This window comes from Panthera pardus, unplaced genomic scaffold (genome assembly GCF_024362965.1).
Source record: "Panthera pardus isolate Hobbes unplaced genomic scaffold, ASM2436296v1 HiC_scaffold_10, whole genome shotgun sequence".
In the NCBI taxonomy this organism is placed as follows: domain Eukaryota; kingdom Metazoa; phylum Chordata; class Mammalia; order Carnivora; family Felidae; genus Panthera; species Panthera pardus.
The window spans coordinates 56,059,422-56,072,387 of record NW_026526655.1 but is presented as its reverse complement, the minus strand read 5'-3'; positions in this window follow the sequence as shown (position 1 = coordinate 56,072,387).

The following is a 12,966-nucleotide window of genomic DNA, read 5'->3' as shown; positions in this document are numbered from 1 at the left end:
TGCAAAAATCCAAACCCTGCTCTGAGCGAGCTGTGCATCAACAATTTATTGTAAAGTGAATGTCCTGCTCCTTGAAGACTTAAAAGTAGAGAAGCATGTATGTTAGGAGGTGAGTCACACCAGTGTGGTTAAAAGAAGAAAAATCAGGCACCTTTTAAAAAACATAATAATAATAATAATAATAATAATAATATAATGTAAAAATATTATAGTAACTTAAAAAATATAATAGACTCGATGTGGATATTCAAAAGACGTAGAGCAAAGCAGTTCAAATGAACAAAAGATAAGGCTACAGGCAGGTTTATGGATAAAAAGGTAAAGGAATATGTGGGGAAAAAACAGTAATTTCATTTATACACTGATCATTTTAATGCAGAGTATTGTAATGATTGAAACAAATAGTTATCCAATGTCATTTCATGTTCTTCTTGAAACGACATTACGGCGCTCACAAATACATTGTTTAGTTATAGTGTGCTTTTCCGTAAGAAATTCTCTGTGACGGGCGCCTGTGTGGTTCAGGTGGTTAAGTGTCCAACTCTTGATTTTGGCTTAGGTCATGATCTCACAGTTTGTGAGTTCAAGCTCCGCATCAGGATCTGTGCTCACACTGCAGAGCCTGCTTAGTATTCTCTGTTTTTTCCCTCTCTCTCTGCCCTTCTCTCTCTCTCTTTTGAAAATAAACAAACATTAAAAAAAGAAAATCTCTGTAAAGCAGCAGCAGATTTATCAATCAAATTACAATCATATACTCTGCAAGTATTAATATTAATTACAATTTCTGCAGCTTACATTTTGACAAATCCTGCTGGATACTACAGTAGAGAGAATATAAATGCTAGAGACAGATCTGGATTCACTTACTAGCTGTGTGATGCAGGGAAAGTTGATTAATCTCACTGACATCAGTTTCCTCATCTGTGAAATGAAAGTTTTGTGAGGTAACTGTCATAATGTATATAAAATTACTTGTGAAGACAAAGAGAAGTTAGATCCTCTAAATGGTAATCCAAAAATTACTATGTGAAAAGCATTAATAATAGATAATTGCCATTCTTTTAGATTTAGTTCTTTTCATAAATGCTTGATGTTTGGTGTAATCAAAAGAAGCACTGGTCTGAACTTGAGAGGCCTGGAGATTCTTCAAAATAAAAATAAAGGAGTTAGCTGAGGTAAGCTTCTCAAGGGCCAGGAACTGTGTTATTCATCTTCTTATGCTATTGCTTTTTACTTTGCCTGAGACATGGGGACACTTGATAACTATTTGTTAAATGAATGAATGATTGCATGAGAGGACTTGTTGATTTCTAAGGTTTCTTCCAACATCAACACACTACTCTTATAAGAAGAGAGGAAAGAGAGTGTATTGTATAAACATTGTTTTGTTGTGTTGTATTAAGGCACATGTATTAAAAATATCAACTGCTGGTTTGGCTAGAGACACTGCAATTTATTTTGAAACAGGGAGGCGATATGTATGTTTTTTGTCACAGGTATTTATAACATTCATTTCCTACTCATCAAGGAGTTTTTTGAATCAAAGGAACATGATTTCGAGGGGGGGGCCTTGTAACATGATATTTGCTTCATTGCATAGTGGAATGTCAGATTCCAGTTAGAAAATATTTTAAAATAATTTTTAATAATGGCAGTGGAAAATTAGGAATAATTTTTAGTGTTCTTTGCAACTCTTTTACATTTGTAATTTAGATGCCCTTGCTAGCTGAATTCTGTGGTTCCAGTGCCAAGAATTTTCAGACTACATAAACATTTTCATTTGCTGAAATGTTAATGTCTTAATTTCACATACACATGATACTTAGCCCATTAGAGCTAATGGTCTCTACCATTCACTTTTACATTGCTACCTAATTCAGAATTATTTTCTAGTTCTAATTTTACATATACCTGAACTCACATAGGATTGAATGTGCTATGTAAGTCCAGTGGCTCATTCTGAGCATGCAGAAAGAGGTCAATATTTATTTCAGCTGTTTATCTTTGGTCTAAGCAGATTTGGCAACGCCACAACAACATTTCAGAGACTCAGAAAATAATGTTTTCCCTGCCTAATACATAATTTTTAAAAAAGTATCCTATCTCCTTCTCAATGACTAAATCTCTTAAGGTCAATGGCCGTCTGTTGGCATTGGTTTTCTCTGAGTGGTAGGTTTAGAGGTAGGGGACCATTCATTTCCTACCTTAGGTATTTCTGTATTGTTTGATCTTTTTTAAAAGCACTTTAAAAATATTTAATATTTTAATAAGCAATATATGCCCATGACTCAAATATTTACAAGATATGAAAGGCGAAAATTTCTCTCCCTTCCTATCTCCCATTCACTAGATCTCCTCCTAATTCATGGTTACTGGTTTCTTGGATATCATTTCAGAGTAGTTTATGGGTATACAAGCAAATACATACATACATACATACATACATACATTACATTATATATACATTACATAATATATGTGTGTGTGTGTGTGTGTGTATATATATATTACATTTTTTCTTTTATCACACAGAAGATAGTGCATACTGCATTTTTCATTAAAAATATCTTGGAGGGGCACCTGAGTGGCTCAGTCTGTTGAGTGCCCAACTCTTGATTTTGGTTCGGGTTATGATCCCAGGGTTGTGCGATTGAGCCCCACGCCATACAGCATACCCTTTCTTTTTTATGTATTTCTTATGTTTATGGCTGCATAATATTCCATTATATGGATACATTATGATTTACTTAACCAGTTTCGTATTGATGGACATTGGGTTGTTTCCAATTTTGCTATTACAAGTAATGCTACAAGGAATAAACTTGTACCTAGGTCATTTTATATGTCAAATGTATTTAAAGGATATATTTGATTAGAAGGAATTGTTGGCTCAAAGGATATGTGCATGTGTAAGATTGATGGATTTTGCCAAATTGCCCTCCATGGAATTGTACTAATTTACAATCCCACAAAGATAATCAAATTTTTAAATATTTGAAAATCTGATATATGAAAAATGATATATCAGCATAGCTTTAATTTGCATTTCTCTTATGAGTGAAGTTGAATATCTTTTCATATATTTATGAAATTTTCTGTGAGTTGTGACTTTGTGATTTATAATAAGAAATACGTATTTGGCCTCCTTAAGTTTATGGCAGAGCTCCTAAAACTCTTGGAATTCTTAAGTGATAGGCACAATAAAGATATCTTTTGTTATGTCAATGAGGTGACTTTTGGAAAGGACTTAAGGATGGGGGTGGGTTGCTAGGGGAGCCAACCTTTTGATTAGAGGCTTGGAACTTTCAGTCACACCCCCCTGACCTCCTGGGGTGTGAGAGGAACTGGATATTGCATTCAATCACCAATGGCCAATGATGGAATCAATCATGCCCAGGAAATGAAGCCTCCAAAAAAAACAGAGGGATTCAGAGAACTTCCCGGTTGGTGAACGTGTGGAGACTGGAGCTGTCAGAGAGCATGGAAACTCCGTAACTTTCTTCATACCTTGCCCTATGCATCTCTTCCATCTAGCTGTTCCTGAGTTATATCCTTTTATAATAAAAAGGTAATCTAGTAAATAAAATGTTTCTTTGAGTTCTGTGGGCTGCTCTAGCAAATTAATCAAACCCAAGAAGGGGATTGTTGGAACCTCTAATCTATAATCCACCCAGGTGACGACCTGGACTTGCTGTTGGCATCTGAAGTGGAGAACAGGCAGTGTTGTACGACTGAGTCCTTAACTTATGGGATCTGGGCCAATCTCCAGGTTAAATAGTTTCAGAATGGAGTACAATTGTAGGACACCCAGCTTGGTCTGAGAATTGCTTGTTAGAACTGGTACCAGAAGCCATTGGTTGCTTATTCATTTCCATTGCCCATTTCTCTCTTGGGATGTCAACTTTTTGTCTTACTTATTTCTAGTAGTGCTTTGTATATAAGGAGTAATAGTACTTTTTATATAAGTTGAAAATGCTTTTCCCAGCTTGTGATATGTCTTTTAACTTTAATTATGGTGAAAGAATTTTTTTTTACATAATCAACTTTATCAATTTTTAAATGGCTTTTGGATTTTCAGTCACATTTACAAAGACCTTCCAAAGTTATAAAGAAATCCTCCCATTGTTTTCTTCTAGTGATTTTATTATTATTATCATTATTATTATTATTATTATTATTATTATTATTTAAATACCATAAATTCTTTTTTTAAAGTTTATTTATTTTTAGCAATGTCTACACCCAATGTGGGGCTCAAACTCATGACCCTGAGATCAAGTGTCACTTGTTCTTCCCACTAAGCTATCCAGGTGCCCCTCTTTAGTGATTTTAGTTATAATTTTTTACATTTAAATACTTATCTTTGATGAGCACTGGGTGTTGTATGGAAACCAATTTGACAATAAACTTCATATATTGAAAAAAAATACTTATATCTTTGTAATTTACTTTATTGAATAGTGTGAAATATGGACCTACTTTCATTCCAGATGGCTATTTAAGTTATACCAACGCTATTTATTCAATATTCTCTTTCTCCTGGTGATTTGCAACATCCCCTTTATCATATACTAATTCCTGCATCTATTTGGGTCTGTATCAGGACATTCTCATTTATTCCACTCATTTGTATGTTCCTTTATGGACTAGGTCCACATTATTTTAATTACTGAGGCTTTATTATGTGTTCTAATATCTAGTAGGGCTAACCATTCCACCTTCTGCCACACACAGACATACATATTTCTCTTCTTTTTAGACTTTCCTGGCTATTCTCTTCCTGTCCCCAGTACAAATCTGAGAAATTTTTGTCATGTAGAAAGAATAAGAGTTGGTATTTTTATTGGGATTGTGCTAAAATTTTAAATGAAGTTAGGGAAAGTGACATTATAACAATTTAGAATTTTCCTCCAGGTATGTCTTTCCACTCGTTCAAATCTTTTTTAGGTCCTCTGGTTTTGTTTTGAATTTTCTACATATAGAGCTTGTACATTTCTTATTAAATTTATTCCTAGGTACTTCCTCTTTTTTGTTGCTACATTAAATAAGGTCTCTCATCCTTCTATCTTCTTTTTTTCTAGTTTTTATTTTTATTTTTTAATTTATTTTGAGAGAGAGATAGAGAGCAAGTGGGGGAAGGGCAGAGAGAGAAGGACAGAGAGAATCCCAGGTAGGCTCCAGGCTGTCAGCACAGAGCCCAATGCAGGGCTCAAACTCATGAACCATGAGATCATGACCTGAGCTAAAATTAAGAGTCGGATGCTTAATTGACTGGGCCATCCAGGTGCCACCCCCCTAATCCTTCTATTTTCTAATAAGATATTGCTTGTATATGTTAGATTGATTGGTTTGTGTATATTAATTTTGCATCCTTCTACTTTACTGAATTTTCTCATTGTTTATAGTAATTTATCACTTGAATTTCTAGGGTTTAAAGGCATACAATCATATCAACTGCAAATAGTGAGTATTTTTCTTCCTTTCCCATTTTTATACTTGAAATCTTTATCATGTCTAATTGTGACTGTCAGTGCAATCAGTAAAATTTTAAATAATAATGGTGGCAGTGAGCACTCCTGTCTTATTCCTAACTTTAGTGGGGCTGCCCCTAATGTTTCTCTATCAAGCAGAATGCTGGGCTTTGTGATGACGTAGGTTTAATCGTATTAAAGTATTCAGCTATTTCGATTTCAAGTGCTTGTTATCAGATTGTTGAAACCAGGAGCATTTTAATAAGCCCTACCCACAATAAAGCTATTCTTCTGACCATTTGTCCTCCCAACCTCCAATCTCTTGCTGATATCTCCTGTTGGCTGGTCCTAACCAGAAGACAGAGGAGAAGTGAGTCTCTAAGTGTTTTCCCAGAAAATGGAGCAGGGTAGAGAAGAAGGACTGTAGGTAGATCTGGAAGAGCAGACAGGGTATACCCAGTGCAGAAATCAAAACCAGATAACAAAACAGTTATCACTCTTCAATAGTTGGAAAGACAAAAGATTATTACAGGTGGTAAGAGGAATTTTCTTGAAGCTAGTAGCATCACCTTTGTTTACAAGAGAAGTGTGGAGTCTCAGTCTTAGTCATTTTTACATGGAAAGCTGCTGGTACCAATCTTTTCCAGGTCTAGTGCTAGCAGGCCCATGGCCTGCATTTCCTGGTCAGGATTAAGGTTCTCAAATAAATTCTCCCTACATCTAGTACTTTATTTTTAAAACCCTGCCACTCCTTCCTCAGATCTAAAAATAATGTCTTAGTGTGATGGATATCAGATGGGCTAGTTGTCAGCACCGGAAGCAGACACAGTATCTTCTGCGAAGGATCCAGTGGACCTTGCCCTTTTCACTGACACCTTGGCCAGTCTCCAGGGGTTTTTGGTTCGGGCCTACTTCAGATTCCCCCATATGTCACCAGGCTTGGCTTTGAGGGCGGAGAGTTCACCTAACTGTACCACGTGATGCTCTCTCAGATGGACTGGTTCTCTTCTGCCAGACATTTGGAAAGTGTTCCAAACTCCGTAGCAGTCCTGCCCTTCTACTTCACAGGCTGCGTATTTGGGCGACATCATGGGTCACAGGGTTGCCAGATAAAATATAGGATAATGAGTTAAATTTGAATTTCAGATAAACAACGAATAATTTTTAGTATAAATATATCACAAATATTGCAAGGGATACCCTTATACTAAAAAATTATGTATTGTTTTATGGGCAATTCAAATTCAACTGGGCATCTTGAATTTTTCTTTGCTGAATCTGGCAACCCTTACCACAGAACTCTTCCCCAAATAATCCTCCACTATGCTGACACTTCCTCCCCCAATTTCAAATCCCTTCACTGGAATTAGGTTCACTAAAGTGTCAAGACAACCTAGAAGGAGTATTAACTGTACAGGTCACAGTTAAGATTTACTTTTCAGGCCTTGACCTCTGACTTCAAATCCCATTAATAGCAATTAGTTTATCCGATCAATAAGTTTGTTGGGCACTAAGAAGGACATTTTATGAGTGGCTGAGGACATGACAAATTTAGAATCCAGCAGGTGTGAATGGGGGTGGGGGTGTTGGGGCATAGCTTCAAGGAATGCTTGCAGAGAAAAGAATATTAAAGAGAACTTGTTTTGGGGCACCTGGGTGGCTCAGTTGGTTAAGTGTCCCATTTTTGGCTCAGGTCATAATCTCGAGGGTCATGATGTCAAGGGTCATGAGTCTAAGCCCGGCGTTGGGCTCTGTGCTGTCAGGGCAGAGCCAGCCTCAGATCCTCTGTCCTCATCTCTCTGCCCCACCCCTGCTCGCATTCCCCCCACCTCTCAAAAATAAACATAAAAAAAAAAAAATAAGAGAGAACTTGTATTGTCTGACAATTTTGCCTGACTAGGATCCTCGCATTGTTCCTTCCTTTCTTCCCCCTTTCCATCCCTTCTCTATTCAATACATACTTGCTCCCACATACAGGGCATGAACTAGAGGCTGGGTCCCGGCAGAACAGAAAGCAGGAGACCTAGTGGGGGAGACAACCGCCAAGCAACCAAGGGCTGGGGACAAAATAGACCAGGAGGAGAAGTAAAACCAAGATCTATTTAAAAATTAGGTGCATGACATCTGAGGAAAAAAGTCCAAAGTTAGCCAAGAACGTCTGCTTATTGCAGGATTCAAAACCTCTGAGTGACAAAACTTCTGAAAAAGGAAGCGATGGTAGCATGGGGCACCCTGCTGACCCTTCTCCCTGCCTGAGTACTTCTCCATTCCCTTCTCCCTGCAGCTGCAGGGAGCAGACGGACCAGAGCAGCCCTCTCCTCGCGAGCTCTGTACACTGCGTGGCTGCAGCTCACACAGCAGCTCATCTCTATGAAGCGAATAAACCAGACCGCAGCCTAATTTTCAGAGACTGACTCCATCAACAGCTTTCCCAAATGCGATGGCCCCGGAGCGTGAGGGTTCGGTCACGAGGCAGATACAACCTTACCTCGCATGGCTGTTTCCTTGGGGCATCCAAGTTCATGCCTAGAGACTGACCACTTAGCTAGCCTTGATTCAACCGTGCCATGTGAATACGGGTTTGCTGTCATCTCCTACCTGGAGTTGTTGAGCTCTACCAAGCAGCTCTGGAGCCCTTGCTGCAAGGCTCTGCTCAAGTCTGACCTCTCCAGAAAAGCAGTAGAGTTTGAAGCTCCTAAAGGAGTAGAGTGGCCAACTGCTCCTGGTTTGTCTTAGAATTTCCCAGTCTGAGCACTGAAAGTGCAGGAAATCTCTCAGTCCCAGGCAAACTGGGGTGATTCGTCACCGTAAAAATTAAGATGCCAAGGCTCTGGCACTGGACTATGTTTCTGCAGCTATAAAATGTTGGGACTGGCCGATATAGCTTCTAAAGTTACTGCCACATCTAACAGCCCATGATTCATCTTCATGCTCCTGACCTTACCCGTCAGCTCCCAAATCAAATTCACTTGATCCAAGTCCTTGAGTTCATGTAATCTGATGATAAACTGATCATTGGTATGTTAACAGGAAAGGGTGATAGGGTTCCCAGAGGGATTTTAACAATGGCTCTGGGAGGAAGGCGTGCAGCTGTAGCTAAGTGGCTTGAAAGGTAAGAGCTCAGCTGGGGAGATGGGGTATGTGGCTCTGTGCCATCCTGCAAGGAAAATGTTTTTAGACAGGCATTTCAAGGCAGCCAGCCTGAGAGAGCTGGTTTGATGGGCTGATTTCAGCTGCACGGCAGGAACGGTAGCCACGGGCAGGGCATTCTTATCTGACTTGAGCCAACTTTCACAGTATGACATGAATAAAGTCAGTAGCTGAAACCAGAGGCTGCAGAAGAAAGGAAGTACAGCACTGATCACACCATTCATTTATTTTTAAATGAATTTGCCCTGAGCCCTGGTCTGTCATCTGAAATACAGATACGCAGCTATCATTTTGGGGTACTTGAGAGTTCAAACTCCGAAATCACCACCTACTAACTGTAATATCGGGCAAGTATTAGGTTGAGTCATATGAACTTGCCACTATTAGACCCTCTTGGGCCTGCGAAAACAGGAATTCCACATGGTTAAGCCTAATAACTTACTCTCTTTTCCTGGCTCCTCATGTGTGAAAGGCAGACAGGCATTCACCTCGAGAGCATGCAGAGAGGACTAGGTGAGAGAAGCCGCATGTGCTCAGAATGGTCCCTGTCACACCCCCGATCAGTGGTGTCCATTATACCGCTGCCTCCTCTGCCACTGTTGGCAAGGAAGCACAGAGGGCCCACGAGCATGGGGATGCCCACACTGCTTCGGGATGTGGAGCACTGACAAGCCAACAAGGATCGGCCACCTTAACTGAATGGAGAACTTCATTCTCATCCCAGGGTTAGGAAAGGAGAATCAGGTTTACACTTCAGATTTTTCAGTTGTTCTGAGAACTGAGGTTCTCTCAGGACAGAACAACCAATTCTAAAGCATAGCAAAGGGCTTTTATAATGGGGTCTTGCTCTTGCAAAACTGGGCCCCATTTGTAGCCTTACATCTGTGTTTGTAGCAACCACACAAAGTGGCCACCTTATTCAATTGGATTACATACACGCAAACACACATATATCGTGAAGCAGGAACAAAACAAATGAGAGAGCCTCATCATTAGCAGAGTGCAAAAAAGTTACGATGGATTTCTTCTCTCAATAACTAACAGGAAGCAATAAAAAGAGAGGAAACACAACATTTTGCTGCAGTACTGTCATTATATAATTAAATAAAATTTATTAACTTAAGCAAATTCACTTGGTTTTTTATAGCTCAAGGAATCCAGGAAATGGTTTCCTTACGTATAATGAGGAAGTGCATCATTAGGTCTCTTAATACACTTCTTCCCTATAAGACTTCTGTGTTTTGTCTGTTTTCTGCGCTTTCATTCCCTTGACACTAAAGTGATCTGTTCACAGAACTGGAAACACTACCATTCTTAGGTCAAATGATAGCTGGAGGAGCCCTTGGACTCCGAAGCCAACACTTCCCTACCCTACACATCCCATAGATATGTCATCAGAAATCTAAAAAAACAAAACAAAACAAAACAAAAAACAACCTTGAACCGAGCTTGTCTAAATTCTCTCTCAAGTAGGCCTCTTTCAAATGTGAGAAAGTTTAGCTCTCAAGATGTATTAAGAATAAGGTGTTTACAACAAAATGCCTGGTTGTGCCTATTAACGGTTTTGCTCTTTGAATGAATTCCTTCCTGGTGACAAAGGCTGAGCTTTTGAACTTCTGGGTATGGCTAGGCAGGGCATTTTTGCTTGGCCTGGCTCTCTTAAGTGGGTAGAAAGACTTGTTTGAACACCTGGTATTTTGTGGCCAGTAATTATACTACAATTGTTACTGTGATTACTGAACTTCATTTTTTGACCCAAAGCCAACTGTACTCTTTGAAACAAACATCTCTTGAAAGCCTAGTGTGCTTTGAAATGATTTTAAAATCCACTTCACAAATAGAATTTGGTACAAATCAGATTTTTTTAAATGATGTTTTGCTTTGACGCAGCCATCTCTTTGCCTGTTGTTTGGTCTGAGTTCTTCAGCTCTCACTAGGAGTAGGTGATCTTTCCACTTACACGGTCTTAACACTTTCTTATCCCTTCAGCACTGTCTACTGTACAGTGACCTGTCCCCTGGCAGCAGATTTCCTCTAGGGTGTGTGCTCATAACTGAGGTAGGGGAAGGGATAAACACTAAACACTCAGAGAAACAAATCACCTTTTCCACACTGAGAACACTAGTAAATCATCCACAGACAGGCTTTCACAGCTGTGAGTCTTCCTTTGGGAAGACCAGGTTCCCAATTTTGTTTTGTTTTGTTTTGTCTTGTTTTGAGAGAGAGAGAAAGAGAGAGAGAGAAGTCTTAAGCAGGTTCCACACCCAGTGCCCATCTAGATTTCACAACCGACCATGAGATCATGACCTGAGCCGAAATCAAGAGTCGACACTTAATGGACTGAGCCACCCAGGGGCCCCCAGTTCTTAAGTGAAAACTTGATTGCCAAGATTGTAGGATCAAACCGTCAAGGATGCAGCCATTGGGGTTGAAGTGGGAGACAGAGACTAGTACATTCAATGACCAGTCAGGCAGAAAGGGACTTAATTTGCTAGTTCCCCCTGATAGAAGAGCTCCTATCAATGCCTCTTTGCCTCACTGTTAGTTTTTTTTTTTTTTAATGTTTATTTATTTTTGAGAAAGAGAGAGAGAGTCAGAGTTTGAGCTGGAGAAGGGCAGAGAGAGAGGAAAACACAGAATCTAAAGCAGGCTCCAGGCTCCCAGATATCAGAACACAGCCCGATGCAGAGCTCAAACTTGTGAACCGCAAGATCATGACCTGAGCCAAAATCGGACTCTTAACCAACTGAGCCACCCAGGCACCCCTCCTCACTGTTAGTTTTGGGAAAATGACACTTCACCTCACAAGGACTTGATGAAGCTAAATGTTATACACATGTGATCAAGAAATGTTTTTTTTTTTTTCTTTGGTATTCCCCTATCCCCACCTCCATGCCTTGGACAGCATGCCCTTGTCTCATTGCCTTAAGGTGCAGGAATGATGTGACAGGGTAACAAGCAAAACAAGAACAAAACTTCTGTGAATTATGTTTTGTGTTATAAAAGCCCTCAGAGGACTGGAGAGATTTGGAGTACAGCCAGAGTTTGGAAGAAAAATATTTGAGGAGAGTGGGGCTTTCTTGGAAGACTAGAAACACTTCCCTTCACTAGGGTGGGAGGAGAGATGGATGAAAAGTGAGATAGCAAAGGCATGAATGGTTCCTTCCTTCCTACCTTACCCTTCTACCTCAGGAAGGCAACAAGCCTGGGGAGAAGAATGGCTGTGTGGTGTGGGCCTACAGAACTTCCCAGATCCTGGAGTGGCTCCAAAGTAGCAGGGAGCTGCTGGATACAAATGGGCCATGTGAACAGGAAGGAGGCACAGATGTATGAGTATCAGCAGGAAGACTAGAAGGAACTGTAGACATCTTGGTTGGTGCCTCCTCAAACACTTGACTCGAGGAATGAATGGATCTCCCAATACCTTACACTAATCTGTGCACCCCTGCCATGTCCCACTCCAAACTAAGACATACCCTCAAAGATAGAAAAATACCAAAATGGTGGAAGTCAATGCTGACACCTTCCAACATAGAACCGTAGCTTAAAAGATAAACTAGGTTGATTATAATGGAGTAAAGATACACTTCTTACATACCTGCATTTGTATACTGAGGTCTGTGCCTCATCTAGTTTGAGTTTCTGTGGAAGACAGTGTGGTATAGTGGAGAGGCACTAACCTGAGAGAGAGAGAGAGAGAGAGAGAGAGCTCTGTCACTTAGTAGTGACTTTAGACAAGTCATGTAACTATTCTGGGCCTCAGGGTCCTCAGTCTATAAAATGCATATAAGAACACCTGTCCTCACAACTCATAGTGCTATTGTGAGGAATGGGATGCTACATGTGGATGTCATTACATATAGCACAAGGCAAGGAGTCAGCCTAAATCGTATCAAGTGCAAATCATATAATTAGAAGAAAAATCTAGAAAAATACATACGTTTGCAGCTTAACTTCTGCTCAAGCCTCCAGAGCAACTGGTACTATTGACTGTGCTCAGAGACCAAAACCTCACTGCAGTCCTGGAGGCTGTCCAACTTGCACTTGTAGAAGCTTGTAGGACTCATCAACTTCATTTTTTTTTCCTGGCACACAAAAGATAACATTCCCCAGCCTCTCTTGCAGTTAGGAGGGGCCATGTGATTGGGTTCTGCCACTGGGACGTGGCAGAAGAAACAAACGGTGCTTGTAGACCTAGCCACAGATCCCCCTGTGTGGTCTTCTACATTCCCTTCTCCCACTGTGGCAACTGCTGAGGTCGTATGTTGAAGCTGATGGCATTCTAAGATGAACTGCCAAATCACCACTTGGAGGAGATGCCCAAGACAGCCCCCTACCTACATTG